The sequence below is a fragment of the Mytilus edulis genome, chromosome 13 (assembly GCF_963676685.1).
Source record: "Mytilus edulis chromosome 13, xbMytEdul2.2, whole genome shotgun sequence".
NCBI classification, from domain to species: domain Eukaryota; kingdom Metazoa; phylum Mollusca; class Bivalvia; order Mytilida; family Mytilidae; genus Mytilus; species Mytilus edulis.
In genome coordinates this window covers 47,731,021-47,754,297 of record NC_092356.1, presented here as the reverse complement: position 1 = coordinate 47,754,297, position 23,277 = coordinate 47,731,021, and the positions used below count along the sequence as shown (strand labels likewise).

Here is a 23,277-nt window from a genome sequence, read left to right as displayed (position 1 = left end):
TTGTCATTTGTTTCATCATACATTTTTTGTCAGTTTTTCCAAAGAAATATGATTGGTTCATAATTTTAAAATTTTTTGATGTTTGAATTCATCTTTACTGATTTACAAGTATAATTCTCAAAATAAAGAATATATATAAAAAAGATTGCTCGTCTTTCAACTGAATGAAACGTACTAGTGGTCGCATCAACCTGGCACATTTAAACAGATAAAAATAATGATATCCATATGACTGTAGTGACCATCTCTCTGAAAGATAATATGAAGAACAGGGTGATACCAAGTCGCAATTACAATTTATAAAAATGCAGAAACACGCACAACGTGTCCAAAAATGAAAGAGGAAGACGAAACGTAGTACTACAGTCAACAAAACACAGACTACTAAACCTTCAGCAACATTAACCCTGCTTTAAAGCACCGTCTTATCTATGTGTTTAATTACATCTTTAATTCATTTTAACCATCCTGAGGGTTAAAAAGGGACAAGCGAAGAGATTATTACAGAAGGAATACAGTTCTCATTGAGCAGGAATTTCGGCAGTGGTATTATTTATGAGGGGGAGGACAGGGGGTACCCTTCTCCCTTCTCCCACCCCTCTTCTCCTTTCTCCTACCCCCGTTCTCCTTTCTCCCATTAGAATAAAACATCTCCTTTTGAGATATTTTTTCTTGAAATATTAGAACAATTTTTAAAAGGAGAGATATTTTATTTTTTCTCCTTTCTCCAACTTTTTCTCCTTTCTCCCAGCCTTCCTCTCCTTTCTCCTTTCTCCCGCCCCCTTTCTCCTTTCTCCTACCCTCTTTCTCCCTGTCTCCCTTACCCCTGTCCTCCCCCTCATTTATGTAAAAATATATGCCTTCATTTTGGAATAGAAGATGACACGATACATTAAAATGATTTTCCGCACAGTGACTGTTTTATCAGTATCCAAACCGACTTTGAGGTTAAATTTTTAAAGAAAGACTAAGGTATAAAAAAAGAAAATCCAAAGTAGAAATGCAAAAAATGGCAAAAAAAACCCTAACAAAGTTATCAAAGTGTTCATACATAAACAGCATGAACAGAAACGAAAAGGTTAATAACGATATAAAAAGAATCTAAAACGTTCTATTTTTTATCGTATGACGAAAATATTGAGAAGAGGAGCAGTTACACAATATAAAGTATAAAAGGGGTGAAAAGGGAGAGGACATTGTGTTGAACATATCAGTAACGCTTATTAAGCCATTTATGCATTATAGTCAAGATAATGTTACACTATTTTTAAAAGAACAACTACTGTTTTATACACCAAACCAAATGGCCAAATATACAATGTGTGCATTTACATAAAATAACCAAAGGAATATTAACTCCACACGATACTCGAATATTCTCACACTGTCGCTATTTCAGTAAAGAAAATGGCGTCTAGTTTGAAACTATAGGGCCGATCAATGTATTTTACGTTACCCTGTTAACAAAAATCCATCCCAAAATAACAACATTATTGCATTAAGTTATAAATAAATAATACAATATATAAAACAAACCGAAAAGGAACAAAGTGACGCCCAGAAATATTTGGATCAAACCAAAAGTAACTGTCCAGGAAGACTTCCCTGCTCATTCGTATAGGATTGGTTTATGTTTGCCCAATACAAAATTTTTCGTCGTGAAAATGTTCCTTGTGGGAGGTAAAACTGTAGAAGGTGTAAACTACTTTTAGAAGCAGTGCCAAATCTAACCACACAAAGGTTTAATAAGGCATCTATTGATTTGACGACTTAAATCTATGTTGATTCATTTTAAGATTTGTCTTTTAGTTTATGTTACTTATTAGTGACCTACGAGAGTCATCTGTACAAAATGTGTAAGTGACCTAATGTTATCTTTTGGTAAAAAGAGAAGGCGTTGATAAACATCATTCATATCATAATTAAACAAAACTCTCAATTGATATGAACCTCTTTTTGGACAGATAGAGTTATTTCTCTTAGCACAAAACATTCTTATATGTTTTTGTTTACTACTTCCAAAAACATACTTACATTTGTTTTAACAAGATCAGACATTTGACATCAACATCTATACCATTTGCTGTCTTCAGACATGTAATAGTAGGTATAGATTTCAAAGATTATAATAAGTAGTCTCATAGAAAGCATAACTAAGAACAATTACGTGTATACATAAGTTTATGTTTTAAAAAGTCAAATCGATTTGGTATTTAGCGATATCTGAAATATGTTTTAATATTGACCAGCGATGGGCGAAAGTGACGTTATATGTTATCCTTAAGGTTTTCGGTTTTGAATAGTATTACAAACATACAAGATAAAATAATGCAAAAGTAGTTCATCGATGTTCAAAACAAGACAACCTCGAATTACAAGGACTATGACACCATTAATCACTAAGACAACATTGCATATAAATAGCAGTCAACACTGAATATAATCCCACATTTTACAGCAACGTGAATTTCGTCAACAAATCTTCCAAGGCCTTTAGAATCACGGTAAACATATTTTCTAATACTGTTCAATTAAGCTTGCATCTATGTATAGCTGCAATAATTACCCGTATTTCGTGTTTATCTTTTATTTCCAGACATGTGCAAACCCTTTTCACAATTATTGATGACCGAAATCTTATATTGTTCTTCAATAATGCGATTAATATCACAAGAAAGGGGCCTTAAATAAATGGCAATCATAATTATAACAGGATTGTACTATACTTTCAGTGTATACATTGAAGAAACATTCTTAGCCATTCGAAGCAACCAACTAAACATACATTTCAGCGACTGCTTCCATTTCCTTTAAAGAATACAGTTAAATATACTATCAAAATTAAACGTTTGCTTCAGAATTCGAACTTTTCCATTAATCCAAACGGATAGGGGATTCAAATCTCGATTTGGGACAAATATGGAAGATTTAAGTTTTCCCATTGTCAACTTTCCATCCCTTACTACTAACACTCCTTCTACCTTATCGTATGGCGTTCAAATATCTCAATTGATAACGTTCACATTCAATTCAACATTATACAAATTCAGTAAAAGGAATGTGCTCCTAATGCTAACACCAACAGGATTATGAAGACGTATGCATGAAACCTACAGTAATATTACGTTCACTGACACGAATTGGTTGACCGATACATTTTATCGTCGTCTCAATTCACGTGAGCCGCATTTTGATGTATGCAAAACATCAGACGCTGGGAATTTATCGACGCATTAGCTCTGTTTTGGGGTTCAATTCTCTTAGTTTTTCATTCATTTTTATCTTCAAAATTAAACTTATGTTGCCTCGTGGTACTAATAGTTATCAAAAGTACCAGGATTATAATTTTATACGCCCTGGTATTAAAAAATGATGCCAAAGAGTTAGTTCTTGGAGTGACATTATAGTTGTGTTGCAACATTAATTATAAACGACATATCAATATGTAAATTGGAAGATTCTGAAAACGTTTTTTGCTTTAAAAAGATAATCAATAGACGCGATACGGAAGGCATAGGAATTATTCATTTTAATTTTGAACAGTTCACCCTAACTCTGCTATCAATATATTTGTCCACATCCAATTATCCAAACATGATTGATAATACTGTAAACCAACTTATTTTCGCGACTTTCGCGAGTAGAAAAAAAAACGCGAATTTAAATCGCCGCGAATATGTAAAACTTCAATTATTCCTTATTAAACTTCATCAAGTAAATCAGAAAATCGCGAAATTAAATACCCGCGAAGTGATCTAAAAAGGGTAAAAGGCGAAATAAAGTATCCGCGAAAATAAGTTGGTTTACAGTATACGAATGAAGATAGAATGAAATTCAAAACAGTGTAGCTGTGGCCATTGATTGACACATTAAAATCATCCATTGACTGGGACAATTTACGTTAACGTTTGTCTGTAACGACCACTGTTCACGACGTACAAAAATGTACCTACGATAGACATTTAAACTGTGGGGTCACCAAAGGTTTCTTAACGCCTTTAATTATAAATTAATTCGAAAAATTAATCAGGAATAACCTTTGTGTTTTGATTTATATAATTGATATAAATCAAAATATCGTGTTATTTCTGATTAATTTTTCGAATAACTTTATTTAGGTGTTGAGAACCTTTGGTGACCACATAGTTTAAGTGTCTTTAAAAAGTACATAGTGAGCATTGGTCGTTACATACAAACGTTCACCTAAATTGTCCCAGTCAATAGATGATTTTAATGTGTCAATCAATGGCCACAGCTACACTGTTTTGAATTTCATTCTATGTGTTTCAAGTGGTTACCAAAAACCATTTACAACTGAAAAACAAAAAAGAAAGGTATAAAAGAAAGAACACGTTTCCGTGAATAACTGAGCAAATATGTTGTAAATCCTCCACTAAACACGGAACTACAACGACGACAACATAGTTGTGGTACTTTTCACTACACATTAGAGATTACTGTATAATTAAGCAATCTAAAAATAAATTTCGATCAGACATTTACACCACCAGAACTTTACACCATTGAGGTCAATGAATAAAGGCAACAGTAGTATACCGCTGTTCAAACGTCATAAATAGATTGCGAGAAAACAAGTCCGGATAACAAACTAAAACTGAGGGAAACACATCAGCTACAAGGGGAAATCAACGGAACAACAAAAACACCAAAATGCAACAGAAGCAAGCATGCGTTTATGAATCTGGAGAAATGAAGTTAAAGTTAACTTCGCTTTGCAATTATGATACGATCATTGATATTGACCTCACCCACGTATCATTCCAAGAACCCCACTTCAAGATTAGCTGAATCCGCCATTACAATTTTCTAGATTTCTGAGTACTTATTGAAAATTATACATATTCCTATTTGAATCAGAAGGTTTTTACTGAACACATGACCTTAAACACTTAAGCAATTAATGCATGGGTGGTACAGTACTTGTAATTAAATTATACATTTACCAAGCATTATACATTTACACATTTACCAAGAACTATACATCGCATTCATATTTGATACATTTATAAATAATCCTTACTAGACCTGAACATGGTTAATGAATTATAAACGATTATGTTGGATATGTAAGTATCTGAACGTGAGACAATAGAACACACTGCAACTTTGGCTCAAATACATAGATTGTAATAGTTGAACCTCTTAAGAGTAAATGTTTATATTCAGTTAAGGTTGCCATGTCATTGATGAGTCTTATGTCGACGTGGGCGCGTCTGGTGTTCCAAATATTAAGAGTTGGATCTTTGATGAGTATTGATACAATACAAAACATTAGAAAACAAGGGAGCGTTGAAATCGACAATAAACTGGCAATACTGTGGCAAACAATTACTTAGAGTTACTAAAACCTTATTGAAACATTTGTTAATGTGCGAACACACAAAATAGTGCCATCCAACAGAAGCCGCAAAAGCAATTGGATTGAATGACACATTCATCACTTAAACTTTTATAATTTTAATATTTAAACGGTTTTATTTCATTTCATTCAATTCCTCTTATGATTTATGAAAGCCTTTTTTACTAATAAATTTATTTTAGTCTTAAACTATTCATCTGTTAAGACATTCAGTTATTGTATACATTCTTACATCATAACTTTATGACGTAATAGCAACATTGAAGTTGATAAATTATTATTTTCTGGGAAATTTATAGAACAAATATTAGACAAAATTCTATTTGGAACTTCGAACTGTCTCCGTTATAACTTACATCTTATAAAGACAAATTTTACGTAGAATTAATGTTTCAAAGTATTAACTCTAAATTGATATGTTAACAATTAAGATGGTTATTGAAAACCTCCAGTACCCCTTCATACATTCTTTAAAGGATTTATCAATCAGCGTGATTGGTGAACATAAGCTCATGGAGTACATTTTTGAATGAAACAGATGTTATGGTGACGTCTAAAGGGGTAACTAGGGGTTTCATTTTGATGGATTCTGCGTTAATTTCATTAAATATAATTGTTATTTGTTGAAGATTTATCATGAATATAATGACAGCGACGGTTAAATCATAAGAATGAAATCATTTAAATTAAAGTAATGTAATGAAAGAACTTACCTTTGTGACTGCGGATACACACATTACATTTATATCAATTACGTAGCTTATATCAAATGCTTACTAAAATTCTTTCATAAAGTTTATGTATTTTATACACCAATAACAACACATGAATAACATTTATTTAATATGTTGATTTTATCAATTTCAGAATACCACGTCACGTATATATAACATGATGACAAAAAATAGGTCATTTACAATACGTGCTGTTAGATAATACGTCACAGTCTGTAGTGTGTAGGTAGAAATCACATGATACATGTAGTGGCGACATCAACAAGTGTTGCAGTAGTATGCCTATATTTGGGGAATATATAATTAAAAGTTAAATAGTAAATTTTATTAGAATTTCATGACTTTTAACATGACAATAATAACAAAACAATAAACAACACGTTTTATGAAAAATACGAAATATCATAGTTAGTTCAAAATGTCTTCTTTTTATCTATTGGCCATAAGCCGGTCTTTGTTTCGTATAAATTGGACCAGTCAAGTGGTCCGTTAAGTATTTTTGATACTGCGACTTAATAATAAATAAGAATTCAGTAAAATGGCATATATATAATATGGGCAAATATTTCAAGTAAAGTACAAAACGATCTTTCTTTTCTCAATTTAATCTATTCAAGCAAAAACAAAGCTAGTAAACGGTTGTTGCATAAATATTGCTTGGAAATATATATTTAGTATCACAGGAAAACATGTTGGTTTGTTTGACTACGTTAACAGAATAATATGACAAGCATATTAATTAAGGACCTAATGTCAGTTTATTGACGGTTTCGGTTATATATGCGGATCTCAGCTTAAATTCTGTTTATATAGTTTTAAGAAGATGATCGCCTGGTACATTAAGTGCAGTATGGCCGTCAGTGATATGGATTATTTGTTAAACTATACAATTGACGGTGTTCTACTTTTCACAAACTTTCACGCTTCAAATCAACATTTAAACGGGGAGAAAAATATTTTGACATCATATCATCATTTATATTACATATGATGCTGTCCAGTGATCAAAGAAGACAACATGTAAGATGTGTATTGAATTCACAATTTTAAATGGTATAATAAAATCAAATTTGGTTATCAAACTAATTTATTCTAATATCAATACTAAATTTAATTATACTATTGCTTAGAGGTGTGGAATAAATTGTCAAGCTCGATATCGACAAACAACATCCTAAACCACAAGAAATGCGCAATATGTATTAAAATACCAGACGACATAGTATAGGGATTATCTAATGTATGCATCATGATTTAATTAGAACGCATTAATTATTTCGGTTAACCAGATGTCTGTCTGTCATAAGATGATAAAAGCATGGGATTGGTTGTATTTGGTTACCAAACTTTAGTATCAAAACATGTTTCAATGTATAATTTCAACCGTCATTTTTTTTTACACCTAAGTATCTTCTAAATATTTGACAACTGTCTCCGACAGGTTACAGGGCTAACACCATAACTGTTGTATACGTCGTCGCAAATTGATCCCAACAGTGTTGTTCCTAACGCGGGATTCTAACCCCTGTACTTATCAATGTATTGATTCTTGCCTTATTGCTTAGGGTTTCATCCAATTTGAATTCTTAATTTAAACACATGACTCGTTTACAACTCTTCAAAGTCCATGGGACACAGATTATGCCTCCGCTTGTATTAAACATGAAAAAGGGATATTATCTTATTTTGTACTTAATCTAAGTTTTTGGTAATAAGCATTGAGGATAAGTTTCATAAAGTGGCGTTCACACAGTGTCGATTATTGCTCCCATTTGAGATCAAACGATAAGTGATACAAATGGGAAATGTGTCAATGGGACATAGATGATGCACCCGCTTGCATATCATATAAAAGTATAAACGAACATAAGTTTCTGAAGAACAGTTAAAGCGACGCTTCCCAAATTTGTAAATTTTTGGTAATACGTATTGTGTATAAGTTTCATAACATTTGGTTGAGGCAGACTTATGTTAGAGAAAAGAAACGAAAAATTCAGCAATTTTTCCATCTAAAAAGGGGCATAACTCTAGAATATTTAAAGCGACGCTACCAAAATTCAAACAAAAGGGCCCAGACAGTTAGGTGCGTCCGGTTTCATTCAGAGAAACGCAGTCGATTTTGTCTAGTCGGATTAAAATCGTGACTTTGTCGTGACAGATCCAGCTACATGTATATCAAATCAAAATTGTAATGCGGACACGAAAAGTAAAAAAATCGAATTTCTATCCTCAATGATCTGGAATGTCCTTTTATTGCCTGAACGCTGTAGTATAAGTTCGTAACAGATTCCTACATATCATTGAGGTCGACAAAGAACCCCCGACAGTAAAGTGCGTCCCGTAACATTCGGGAAAACTCATCCGATTTTATCTAGTCGGATTACAATCGTGATTGTGCGTGACAGATTCTGCTGTATCGGATCGAAAAAATCGTAATACTGTTCTGTGTTTTTTGGACGGTGTCCTGTGGAATTGGCATGATCTGGCGAGATTTTTCATTGCTGTTTTTTTGCCGATTGAGTGCAGCAGACTGTGATAAGATTGCCTTCCGACAGAACTTGATCATCCCGTGTTCTTTAAAAGTTTTTAACGGATATCTTCCGTCAGCGTCGGTTCACTGTCTGGTCACTGTGTGATGTCTGTCGGATCGACATCGGCAGCATCGGGACACTGTCGGGATAGATTCAGTCGTTTTTAAACCTGGGAAAGATGTAAATAAGATTAGAATCGGATTTAGAACGGGATACTCGGGACAAAATTCGACTGGAAACGGCTGAATAAGATTGATTCATGAACAACATTAAATTTAAATTTTCAGCCACGATTCACAGGATCTTGATCAGACTTTTAACAAATTTTAATTTGGAATGGTCCTGTCAAGGCCGGCTGTACAAGCAGTGAATATGTGACCCTGGCTTAGCATTCGGTTGAGGAAAGCTAAAAGCAGAAACGAAAAATTCAGCATTTGTTCCATTTGAAAAGGGCATATTTCTAAAACAGTAAAAGTGACGCAACCAAATTCAACTTGATCTCTGCTTTGTTGGGATAATCAGTGTGTATTTATAAGTTTCATTTATTTCTATTCAGTTATATTTGAATTATCCCTTATCTATTTCTATCTTTAGTAACTGTGGAACAAGTTTGTAGAACAAGTTTGATTAGTATCTATATATAAGTCTTTGGTTAGTACTGCATGGTAATTTCTTAAGTGGTATTACGGGCGGGGTTCTATAGTCATATACAAGTCCGACAATTGTATAATATATATCAAGGTGTTCACTGTTACTTCTAAGTACAACAAGTTCTGCATAGTATATTATTTGCATTATATTATAATGATTTCGTGTAGAATAGCTAGATGTGTGTTTGTTGAGAGATATTTGTAATGTTTTATTATCTTTATTACATGTTGTATCGTACAGAAAATAAAAAGTTACTGCGAGCAAACCAAGCCTACGTTTTGACTTGCCTTTTATTTAGCCATGTAGATAGAATAGAAATGTTTTAATTTCGGACGTATTTATAAGAGAGAGTTTATATAACAGTTGGTTGAGGCAAACTAATGCTAGAGACTGAAACCAATTTCGTGACGTGCATACGAACGTACGGGTGGACGTACCTTGCTTCCATGCTCAGTATCGATACGATGATTAAAGCTTTTTCCAACTAGTTATTTTACACTTTTTTCATCTTTTGTTCTGTTCAGTCACTGAGAACGGCTCAGGTTGGAGGTTTTAGGATTAATAAACGTGTCGAACCCCACCACATGATGTTTCTGTCTGTGTGTCCAGAGTCTGTGATTCAGCTTTTATCGTCTGTTGTTATCTGCCATGCTTTGTTTAATTGTTTCAGCATCAATCAGGCCATTGGTTTTCTCTTTTGGTGTGTTTCCAATTTTCCTTGGAGATCGGTATTTTTTACATCGTACGGTGAATTGCAGTTGCCTTTATTCTCGTTGTTTTGCCACTGGTGGATAATTGTTTGATTGGCAATCATATTTACTCATTTGTATATTACAGTTGACGACCCGGTTTCCCTGCGTATGGTATTCGTTCGATTCCATTGGTAGTTTATCAAATCTCGGTGTATGTAGGTAATGGATTAAAGTACTTTTGATCATCTATTTACTACTGTTACCTAATGTTACCCCTGAAGTAGCCATACACGGTTTTCTATTAAAGTGATAAGTCCGTAACAATATTTTCTGTTTCACTACATATGTTTTATAATTTCATAAAAAAAAATTGGTAAATTATAAATTTCATGCGTTCAAAATTATGTTGTCTTTTACATATACTTCATGGGGAATGCTCAAAGCCGAATATCAGAAAGAAAAGGATGTATGAGATCCGAAACAGTAGAAGAGCAATATAACCAAGAGGGATCTGAAATATTGGTTAAATCCTTCAACGGTCAAATTCACTGGAGAGAATCGAAACCTTAGTGTCTAATTAATAATTTCAAAATTTATAAACGAACCAGTTTAGAAAGGTTTGTTATAAATCATGTCTGTTCCGGAATACTGACACCTGAGCTGATGATACACTTAGGGACTGATAGTTTACCAGAAGGTATCGAACCAGTGCTGTTAAAATGAAAACAAAACAACACGATATAAATTTAATGCGTAAAATGTCTTTAAACAGTAAAACATTATTTTGTCATTTATCATTTAAAAAATTGTCTATGCAGTTTTTATATGAATATAACATCCATGGTTCCAAAAGTCTATTTATGTAATTTTTAAACAATTTTATTGATTTGGCAATGTACTAGTATTGGTTTCCTGTCTTGTAGACGCATATTTCTCTTTAATTAGGTTAATCTACCAAAGGAATACACCTTATGGACTTTTTTGATAAATGTTTTTGTATCAAAATAAATTCATATTTTGTTAATTTAGGATAAGGTTTTGAATGATATCAATATTTCACAAGACTAATAGTTATCAAAGGTACCAGGCTTATAATTTAGTACGTCCTACGCGCGTTTCGTCTTCATAAGACTCATCAGTGACGCTCAAATCATAATACATTTGTAGTTAGAAAACCAAACAAGTATAAAGTTGAAGAGCATTGAGGACCGAAAATTCAAAAAAGTTGTGCCAAATACGGCTAAGGTAATCTATGCCTGGGATTTGAAAATCCTTAGTATTTTGAATAATTCATACTTTTGCAAACAGTATAAAATGACAACATAATTTATATTCATGTCAACATCGAATTGCTGACTACTAGGGTGGTGATGGGACGAAACGTCAACCAACAGTGGCATCGACCCAGTGGTGTTAATAATTATCAAAGGTACCAGGCTTATAATTTAAGCATTGAGATTTATACCTACTACCTCAAACCAATAACATTGTGCTTCATACTGGACACAGCATGATAAGCAACAATAAACCAACCATCAACTAATTGTCTTATAAAAGACAAATTATCCATTTTACAAAAGTCATGTGGCAAACATTGAATTATTTCAGTTTACCAGTTAACTGTCTGTTATATTATGATGATGAAAGTATGAAATTGGCCGAAGGTTATATGGATACCAGTCTTTATGAAAATCGCTGCGCAATTTTCATAAAATGCCGTAAATAATGATAGCAGAAAAAGAAAACAACAACATTTTACGTCTTCAAATTAGCACCAAGTCTAGACAGACTGTGAAGGTAAAGAAAACATTTTTAATATTTGACATCATGAAAGTTAAAGTCATATAAAATCCAAAATCTGGATTGTCATCAACACACAAACAAAGAACAAACGTCATTCATTACACTCAATTATATATCAATACAGAACATAAAATCCATGTATATATAAAATCTGGTAATTTTTCAATCTTTTTCTGACTGATTATATATGACCATTGTGATTCGATGCTATTATGAGGTATGGAATTACTCTAAATATTTTTAACAAATATTCCAGTTATGTTAACTCTTCGAATACAACAAATTTAATAATTAAATTATTACTTTCCAAAGTTTAGATCAAACCGTTCTAACAGAATATTTAATATTATGAAAACGAACATAACGCTTGGTGCATCTAGACATCCTTGCTGACAAGCGTGGTTTTTGCTGTAATGTTCTAACTCCAAAACAAGTTTTACCGCAAAAATGCGCAGTTCGTGTGGAAATTACTATACAATGTATCATGATTTAATTTAGATACATGAACAATTTAAGTGAGGCAGATGGTTTTCTGTCAAAAGATAACCGTATGGGATGGGTTGAATTTCACGAGTACCAGATCTAAATCTTAAAACATTATCAACGTATTATAGACGGTTTCTTCACTAAATAAGGTCCCCATGCATGATGGATATAACACATATCGTTCTAAACATTTGTAGAACAATGAATTATCAGTTTACTTCTATGGCGAGTTTGTCATACTAAGGTAAAGGGGAGGAATCGTATAGATCTATCATGTTTATTAAAAAGGTACTGCTGGTTCGTCCTCGAGGGTATCACCAGCCCAGTAGTCAGCACTTCGGTGTTGACATGAACATCAATTATATGCTCATATTTATAAATTTCCTGTTACAAAAATTTTCACAAAAATAAGGAGTTTTTTTTTATCCCAGGAATAAATTACCTTAGCTGTATTTGGTAAAACTTTTAGGAATTTTGGTCCTCAATGCTCTTAAACTTCGTAATTTATTTTGCCTTTTTAACTTTTAAGGATTCGAGCGTCACTGATGAGTCTTTTGTAGACGAAACACGCGTCTATAGCGTAAATACAAAATTGAAATCCTGGTATCTATGATGAGTTTATCTATCATTTCTAAAAGGTTAAACTTGTAAATGTTGGAAGTGTTTCGGATTTTGATTTTGCCATTTGATTAGGGGTTTTGCGTTTTGAATTTTCCTCGGAGTTCAGTAGTTGTACTTTTACTTTTGTAAATAATTGATTAAAACGATTGTTTGAGGAAATAAAGTCTAGATACCGACATACATTGTATTTGGTATATTAAAAAAGAGGAGGAACTATCGGGTTACTTTATCATGTCTAATAACAAGACGCCAATCTGTTAGACCAACTGTAAACCAACTAATATTTGTGATTTACTTTCGCGAATAGAAAAATATCGCGAATATAAATCGTCGCGAATATGTAAAACTTTGATTTTTCCTTACTAAACTACACCAAGTAAATTTGAGAATCGTGAAATTTAATCGCCTCGAAATGAGCTAGAAAGGGCTAAACGCGAAATAAAGTATCCGCGAAAATAATGTGTCCGCGAAATAATGTATCCGTGAAAATAAGTTGGTTTATAGTACAAATGTATATTTCTTTTTAATTTTCGATCCATTTTTGTGTACAGTCTTTCAAACCTCCAATGTGCAAGGAAACACGTTGTGACAACGTTTATGTCTTCATTGAAGCACATATTACCTAGTTACTTGACCTAGAGCCTGTTGTTATTGAAGAGTCGAGCAAATGTATACCAAAAAGCAATTGTTTTATAAAAAAGGGGTGGGGAAGAAAGACAAAATACGCACTTGGTTAAATCATGTGTAACTAATTGTTGCGTAAATTGTAATTGGTTATACGCCAAGTATAGTATGCATTTAGCAAAAAAATTAAAGTATCGTCAACCTAGTACCCTGGTTTCATACGTAGACTGGTGTGTTAGTTAGCAAAAATGCACTTTATCTTAGAACATATGTATCTAAATAATATATAGTCTTTTTATGAGAAAACAAACAAGAAAAATGCATGTTAGATCAATAAAAAAGCACATGCTTGAATCAAATGATTAAATTATGGGAATTTCTTCAGTTATACATCATAATAGTGTAAATTGTCACTGGTTGTATGCCAAGAATGACATAATGTTGCAATAAAATAAAGATCACATAGCAGAATGTGTAAAGTATCGCCAACCTAGTACCCTTGTTTTATATGTAAACTGGTATGTTCGTTTCCAAAACACGTTTTATCTTAGTTTGATATTTATATATTTAGAGTTAAAATAAACTATTATGTCATCTAATGAGAAAACAACAAGAAAAAATCATGTGATATCAAAGACAACAACACATGTTTAAAGTATGGGAATCTCTTCATGTCTACCTAATTATTGCGTAAATTAACATCGATTATACGCCAAGGTATGACGTAAATGTTCCTATAAAGTGAAGATCACATAGCAAAAAATATAAATGTGTAAAGTATCGTCAACAAAGTATCCTGGTTTTATGTTTATGCAAAAACTAAGGCTTAAATAATTCTAAAGTCTCCATTGTTTATGGTGAATGAACTCCCTCCAACTTGCTTCACATAGAAATGTTGGCACTAGATATTCACCCCTTTCTCTGATCTAGAAAAAAAATCTTTTAATAAAACTACTTTGCATCGATATGCTTTGCCATCTTTTTACCAATTTCTATAATAACACCCTTTCTTTCCTCGGACACTAACTCTGTCCCAGATATTGGTCTCCCTAAATAGTTTAGTACTAAATTCTCCAATCCAAATCTACTAACAACTTGGTTAGTGTTCTGTCTGGATCTATTAGTACTCAGTCCGCCTTCATGAATATTCTGCATAGCATTCAGTCCTCATGTCTGAATCTTCGACTACTTGAAAAATCCTGTCTTATGTACTAGACTAAGTAGTTAGACCACCTGTTTACATCTTCTAGTACTCAAGTCAATAATCTTGCATAAATCTTCTAGTATCATGAGTATTCAGTCTTCATGCCTAAATCTATCAGTATTCAATCACACTGTCTACATCTCCTAGTACTCAGTATTTCTGCTTAAATATTCTTGTAATCAGTCTTTCTGCATACGTCTGCTTGTACTCTGTCTTACAACCTAGATCTAGCAGTATTCGGTTATCTTCACTAAATCGGATAGTAATCAGTATTTATGTCTGTATTTTATAGTACCAATCCTCAACTACTGTCGTCTGATACGGCAGGTGTCCCCTCATCACCAGACATGACAAATATCACAAACATAGCCATGGCGTTGTCAGTTTTTTTTAGATTTATGAGTTTGACTGTCCCTTTGGTATCTTTCGTCCCTCTTCTACAAACGTCTACGAGTACTCAGTTCTACAACATAAATCTACTACTACTATGACTCGATCAACCTGCCTATGTATCTATTTAATAAAGTACTCAGTCATGCTGTCTATATCAACTAGTATACACAAGCCAAATAGTGCTTAAATATACGCATAATCAGTCATCCGGTTTAAATCTTGTAGAACCAATCTATGTGTAGTTTTTTTTAAAACTCAGCCTTCCTGTCTTAATGTACTAGTACTCATTTCTCCTTCCTTATTCATTTACTAGTATACAGTGGGACTTTCTTCGTACATTTGTAGTTGACAAGAAACTTTCTGTTGCAGGTCTCCGGGAACAATAGCTTCCACTGCCGATGAAATGCTTTCACCATGACCTACTTGACTTAATCCACTTCGTCCCATGGGGGACATAGGGCGACCACATTGACTTTCCACCTTTTCTTGTATTTTGCTAGTTTCTTTGCCTCTTCCCACGTTTTCCCAATTTTCTGTAGATCAGATGTTAGATATCTGCGCCAGACGGTTTTTGGTTGCCCTCTTTTATGTGTTTTTGTGATTTTTATTTTTTTTATGAAGGCCCTGAGGATTCGAATCTAACGACTGTCTAGTTAGAGTGTGTCCAATCTTTCTATACATTTTTGTCTTGTCCTCTATAATTCGTTGGTTCTAATGATGGTTTGGCCACTTAATTCCAATAATGTTTAAGTAGACGCAGCTGTTAGTCTCCAAGTTTCTGACCCATAGAGAAGTGTAGGTTTTACATTTGAGTCACCATGATATAGCAAATATCACCGAAAGTGGTGTTAGATATTTATATCAAATAAACAATCAAACAAACAATCATATATGTTTGTGTTGTTCAAAACGCTCTTGCTTTGTTAAACATAACTCTGTATTCACCTTCGAATAAGTAGTCAATGCAATATGCTTAACCTTTTAATTCTGCCACTCTCGTCTTTTACATTGAGTGAATAATAGAAATCTACCGACATATCATAGAGCAGATCGCGAAGTAGACGCCAACAATAAACATTGTCATCTATATGTATATTCGTGTGTATATTTCCATTCACTCATGTAAGTGCATGTAGATGACAAAAGAGTCTTTTTGACACATTGCAAAGAACATATAGTAGAATTTTAATTAGTACACCTGAACGTAACTGTCTTCTATTTCTTGCCTTTCTTTATTCCATATTTACATTTTACCAAAAAGGCAATGATTAACCAACCTATTGAAACCAAGCGTTTTGAAACTCACTTTTCCCGCGTTTCAGATGCCAAGTAAAATAGAACTGTGATCGTCATTTCTTTGAGACACATTTGTCACTGTCAATATTTTTTAGCGTGATAAAACCCGAAGAAACAACTTGGCTGCTTTATGAAAAATTGCGGGGAATAATAGCATTGGAGAAAAAAATGTACTTTGATATGAATAACTTTGTATTTAATTTATTCTGGAATCGGTAATTGTTTAATAGCGGTATCATATTGATTGTTTCTTTACAAGTTACTATATACCAGACAGATAAATTTACTTTGATAGACAAAGTCAATAAGTTAGCTAACGAAACTACTCAATTATTCAATTTTTTTCTATAAATGTGCCGTTGTTACATAATGCTATTTTCCTGGAATCATCAAATTTTATACCAGTTTAACAAGGAATGGTAATAGCAGGGATGGGTTCAAAAACATTAGATAAACGACGCTTTTTCGTATAGAGGAGGCGTGTCGCGAAGATATTCTTGTCACATCGAAATAACTCTAGAAATAACAGATCATGTGGTCAGCTGTAGTAACTGGCCACAGGCACTTGTCTCCGAAAAAAATCCTATATACCTTAATATAACACAAGGTACTTAACTAAAAGTTTTGAAAAATGTCACCCTGTCGTAAAATTCCGTAATATGTCGATTTCTCAGTTGCCAACTAAAACTTGTTATGTGTGATATTAAGGTATATAGGACATTTTTTGGGAGACAAGTGCCTGTGTAACTGGCCACAGGAAAATCACATAACAAACCAAAAAATTTACAGGACTAAATCATTCAACCTTTTTGTTTTGATTGCGTAGTACCAGTAAACCCCCTAAACCTAACCAAGGGAATACCATGGCTATTTAACGTTCGTATGTTGTGGTTGGATTGGTTTTGGGTTGGCCTTTTTTAGTTCGTATATCAATAATCTGTGATAACATTACTCACGTGTATTTTATTAGAAAAAAGAAATATGAGAGTTTTAATTCAAAGAACTTAATAGAGACACAAAGCTTCTAACAGTCCTCTGTTTTGTTGTTTCAAAGACAACACGGAATTCGTACATTCACTGAAGCCTCAAGACAGAGGACCACCGCAAAGTAGCAAAAAAAAAACAACAACAAAAAAACAACAACACGAAAAAAACACAATAAAGGACTTATGACCTATATATCCAACACAAATTGTTTAATTGTTAAACAAGAAGTCATAGTTTGGTTAAGTGCATACATTAAGTGTATAATTATATGCATTTTAAAAAACCTACCCAAAGATGATCAAACGAAATCATGCGCTGTTTCGTAGTAGGTTACAGACAGACGGACGGACTTTGCCTTACCGCAGTGTGACGTGCGTTGGGTGTTTCATCTAAAACATTCAATGCTGATACGTATTTAGACTTTGTGACGACTTAATGAAACTGAATCTTACGCAATAATATGATTGTTGTGTCCGGATGCTCATACAATATTTATAGATTCTCGATTCTAGTTGCCGATACATTTAACAATATTTCAACATATTACTATATATAGACAGTAAAGTATATCAAAATCTCATTCGCCTGCCTACCAATTTGTTAAATCTTATATATTAACACCATCTTTCAGCTCGCTAGTTGGGGTAAGACAAGGGGATGTTCTAAGTCCAAACTTATTTAAGCTTTTCATTAACGATCTGCCTCCAAAATTTGAGCCAAGTCCAGATGCTGTTGATATCAATGGGCGTAGAATTGATTGTCTTATGTACGCTGATGACATTATTGTATTATCAAACACTAAAAAAGGTCTTCAAAACCGACTTGATATATTGCATACTTATTGTATTGACTGGTGTCTAGATGTAAATTTGTCCAAAACAAAAGTTTTAATTTTTAACAAGCCTGGAAAATTTTTGAAGGAATCATTTTATTTAGATAAAGAGGCTGTAGAATGTGTTAATGAATGTAAATATTTAGGGATAGTCTTTACCTCTAGTGGTCTTTTTCAACAGGGGAAAGAAGAGCTATTCAAAAAATCCTTAAAGGCAAAATTCAAATTACAAAAATCCATGTCAGCTTGTAATCCAAGTATTGATACTGCAATTCATTTATATGATCACACAATAAAACCAATTTTATTATATTGTAGTGAAATTTGGGGTTCATTTAAAATTAACTCTGCTGCTTGTAAGAAAAAAAGTGATTATCTATTTGAATTAATCTACATAAATGATTATTTGGAAAAATCACATTTCAGATATTTAAAGTATATTCTTGGTGTAAATAAGAAAGCCTCAAATTTAGCAGTGTTATCAGAGGTTGCAAGATTTCCTCTTTATTTTTCTGTCATTATATCTATGGTAAAATATGTACACAGGCTTAACAAGTTGGACAAAGGGTTACTTTATGATGCTTATGTTTGTAATAAAATTTTAGATGCAGAAAACATTAATTGTTGGTATTCATCTATGAAATATGTACTTCAATCACTTGATATACAAAATTTAGATACAAAGCTCAATAAATTAATTAAATTTGTAAAAGATAAACTTTGTAATAGTTTCAAAACATTTTGGTTGGTCAAAAGATCTGAAACCTTATCACAAGGTAATAGTAAATTAGAAAATTATTTCAACCTCAAAACTGACTTTGTAAAGGAGGCTTATTTATCAATTAAAGATTTTAGTATAAGAAGAGCTATATGTAAAATGAGAATAAGTGCTCATGATCGTAGAATTGAGAAAGATAGATACAGTAAAAAATACATAGAGAGAACTCAACGTCTATGTCATCACTGCTTATCACATGGATCAAATTCTATTGAAGATGAGACCCATTTTACAGTAAATTGTCCATTATATGATGAACAGAGGAAACTATTATTTGATAAAGTTATCACTTTTTGTATTAATTTTAAAGAACTACCTAATGATAAGAAATATTTCTGGCTGTTCACAAATGAGCATTTACCAACTCTCATGTGCCTAGGAAATTACATTATTAAAGGTTTAGAAATAAGATCTAGATGTAAACAAAATATATGAAATAATATAATATCTTATTGTTATAAGAATTAATATAATAATTATATAAAACACATGTTGTGTTAGGCTCTGATCCTGTCCATAATGTTATAGTATGGTATTAGTTTTCTGTTTTGCTTTTTCCAATCATATTGTGTTGTAAAATGATGCCCTTTATGGGTTCTTGATTAGATTAATAAAATTCTTATCTTATCTTATCTTATATCAATGTAAAAAGGGGAGCTGTGAAATTACCTCTTGAGAATGGCATACAACCAATGTCCATTGTCCGTCAACGTGAATCCGTAGATGTGGCCCATGGTCAATAATAGCATGGATGAGACACAGTGACATATTTGTAATGTAAAAACAAATAGAATTAAAACTAGAGGCTCTAAAGAGCATGTGTCGCTCACCTTGGTCTATGTGCATATTAAACAAAGGACACAAATGGATTCATGACAAAATTGTATTTTGGTGATGGTGATGTGTTTGAAGTTCTTACTTTACTGAACGATTTTGCTTCTTACAATTATATCTATAATGAACTTTGCCCATTAGTAACAGAGAACTATATTTGGTAAAAATTTACATAAATTTACCAAATTAATGAAAATTGTTAAAAATTGACTATAAAGGGCAATAACTCCTTAAGGGGTCAATTGACCATTTAGGTCATGTTGACTTATTTGTAGATCTTACTTTGCTGAACATTATTGCTGTTTACAGTTTATCGCTATCTATAATAGTATTCAAGATAACCAAAAACGACAAAATTTCTTTAAAAATTACCAATTGGAGGGCAGCAACCCAACAACCAGTTGTCCAATTCATCTGAAAAATTCAGGGCAGATAGATATTGACTTGATTAACAATTTAACTTCTTGTCAGATTTGCTCTAAATGCTTTGGTTTCATAGTTATAAGCCAAAAACTGCATTTTACCCCTATGTTCTATTTTTAGCTGTGGCGGCCATCTTGGTTGGTTGACCAGGTCACGCCACACATTTTTTAAACTAGATACCCCAAAGATGATTGTGGCCAAGATTGGATTAATTTGGCCCAGTAGTTTCAGAGGAGAAGATTTTTGTAAAAGATTACTTTAATTTACGAAAAATGGTTAAAAATTGACTATAAAGGGCAATAACTCCTAAACGGGTCAACTGACCATGTTGGTCATGTTGACTTATATGTAGATCTTACTTTGCTGAACATTATTGCTGTTTACAGTTTATCTCTATCTATAATAATATTCAAGATAATAACCAAAAACAGCAAAATTTCCTCAAAATTACCAATTCAGGGGCAGCAACCCAACAACCGACTGACCGCTTCATCTGAAAATTTCAGGGCAGATAGATCTTGACCTGATAAACATTTTTATCCATGTCAGATTCCTCAAAATGCTTTGGTTTTTGTGTTATAAGCCACAAACTGCATTTTTCCCCTTTGTTCTATTTTTAGCTGTGGCGGCCATCTTGGTTGGTTGACCAGGTCACGCCACACATTTTTTAAACTAGATACCCCAAAGATGATTGTGGCCAAGTTTGGATTAATTTGGCCCAGTAGTTTCAGAGGAGAAGATTTTTGTAAAAGATTACTTTAATTAACGAAAAATGTTTAAAAATTGACTATAAAGGGTAATAACTCCTAAACGGGTCAACTGACCATTTTGGTCATGTTGACTTATTTGTAGATCTTACTTTGCTGAACATTATTGCTGTTTACAGTTTATCTCTATCTATAATAATATTCAAGATAATAACCAAAAACAGCAAAATTTCCTCAAAATTACCAATTCAGGGGCAGCAACCCAACAACCGATTGACCGATTCATCTGAAAATTTCAGGGCAGATAGATCTTGACCTGATAAACATTTTTCCCCCCATGTCAGATTTGCTCTAAATGCTTTGGTTTTTGAGTTATAAGCCAAAAACTGCATGTTACCCCTATGTTCTATTTTTAGCCGTGGCGGCCATCTTGGTTGGTTGACCGGGTCACGCCACACATTTTTCAAACTAGATACCCCAATGATGATTGTGGCCAAGTTTGGTTTGATTTGGCCCAGTAGTTTCAGAGGAGAAGATTTTTGTAAAAGCTAACGCCGGACGACGACGGACGACGGACGCCGGACGCAAAGTGATGAGAAAAGCTCACTTGGCCCTTTGGGCCAGGTGAGCTAAAAAACGGGAATTGTAAGTTGTCACGAGTGTCGTTGCATCTTATAATACAATAATTTACACACCCAAAAAAAGGAAGAAAAATTCAGAAGCAGACACGTGAAAAAACAAAAATAAAATCTTATTTCTTGAGAATTGCACTTATTATGTTTAATTTAATGACGACATACTTACAGTTACTTACGTAAATACTAAGCCACGAGTTTTATCAATATTTAAAAAAGATAGGATACATGCTTCAGTGGTCGTTAAAACCAAATCACGTTTATTGACAAATTCATATATAAAATGGGTTTTTATTGAAGGAAACACATAATTTTGACAATACGCAATTTAACCTCGGAGATAAAACCAAAACAAAAAACACGTGTCCTCGCAAATGTAATCAAATAGTAGAAAATGACTTACCTGGGTGTACCTTTAGCCAAGTTACAATAAATGACACTTCTGTATATCCATCTCTTCGAAATCTTGCTTTCCTATGTTTGTTATGGTCAAAGTCTTTTATTGGAACTAGAGAACTGCGTAATTCACAATTATAATGAATCAGGTCAAATTGAACGTTTGCCAAGTTTTCGTCATAGCTATATTTACTAAATTGTGTTTATTTATAAAATTTATGTATGATTCAGGGTAGATTCTGAATCACATATGATCTCTGAGACATATATTTCATCAGTGGTCGGAGCGGATTCCTGTTATTGTTAAAATATCTTCACTACTGAATGACGTCGTCAAGACTTACTTAAAAAATATCCACTCATGACCGTTCGTTGAACTTAATAGTATTTCATTGATCGGTCTGACTAGAAATTGAAGTTACATAACGAACGTCTGCAAGTATAATAGTGTGGGTTTTTTAACCACCCTAATCATTTAAATCATAATGAATTAATCTAGATCAATATTTGTTAAGTTACCTAATTATGATTCGGAAAGAAAACAAGTTTAAAGAGTGCATGTACTAGATTAATGCAACTGAAACAGAGCGTAACAATTGGCACACTGTACTACTTTAGAGTCTAGTACGTATACTACTCGTAAAATTTATAATTATATAATGATTATACAATTCATTCATCATAGTTTATATGTACTGGATAATGATCAAAGATTTAATTAACCTGTTAGATAAAAATATGCAAACCTGTTCTAGTATCGGGTTGTTTTACTTCTGAACAACGATTATATTTATGTTGTATAACAATTAACAATTATGATGCAGCGCACTGCATACACATTTATCAATTGTGTTTAACTTTTCCCCTGTATAATAGAGTAATAAGAATATTTTCTATTTCAATCAAGGGCCAAAATAATAAATAATGTTTGTCGCTGAATATTTCAAATATTGGTGAATGTTGACAGCATCTATTCCATGTATTAGGTAAAACTGAGGAATAGAAATATGATCACTCGTGGTCTGTTTCCGACTGGCAGTTAAAATATTCTCAAAGAAGGGAGGCTTGTTTTGTGGTGCGCTGGATATAACATACGCAGTCACCTGTGTTAGAACGGGAAGTACAATCCGTACCTCGTGTGGACAGTGCCATGTTTTGTGCACGTTATTAAACCTTGCAATAACTCTTTTATGGGTCCGTTGGGTGTGTGTTGCAAGTCCCACAATGTTTGTCTTCGTCCTTAATATTTATGAAATATTTGCCACTGGAC

General features: G+C 33.0%; 1 long non-coding RNA gene across 1 annotated transcript; it reads right to left on the bottom strand.

Moving 5' to 3' along the window:
• Window positions 1-6,201: 6,201 nt before the first annotated feature.
• Window positions 6,202-22,123, bottom strand: LOC139500784 (uncharacterized). The gene is made up of 2 exons (XR_011658361.1): window positions 22,015-22,123; window positions 6,202-6,396 (listed from the first exon to the last, which is right to left on the bottom strand). It is a non-coding gene; the product is annotated as an uncharacterized lncRNA (long non-coding RNA).
• Between the last annotated feature and the right edge of the window lie 1,154 nt (window positions 22,124-23,277).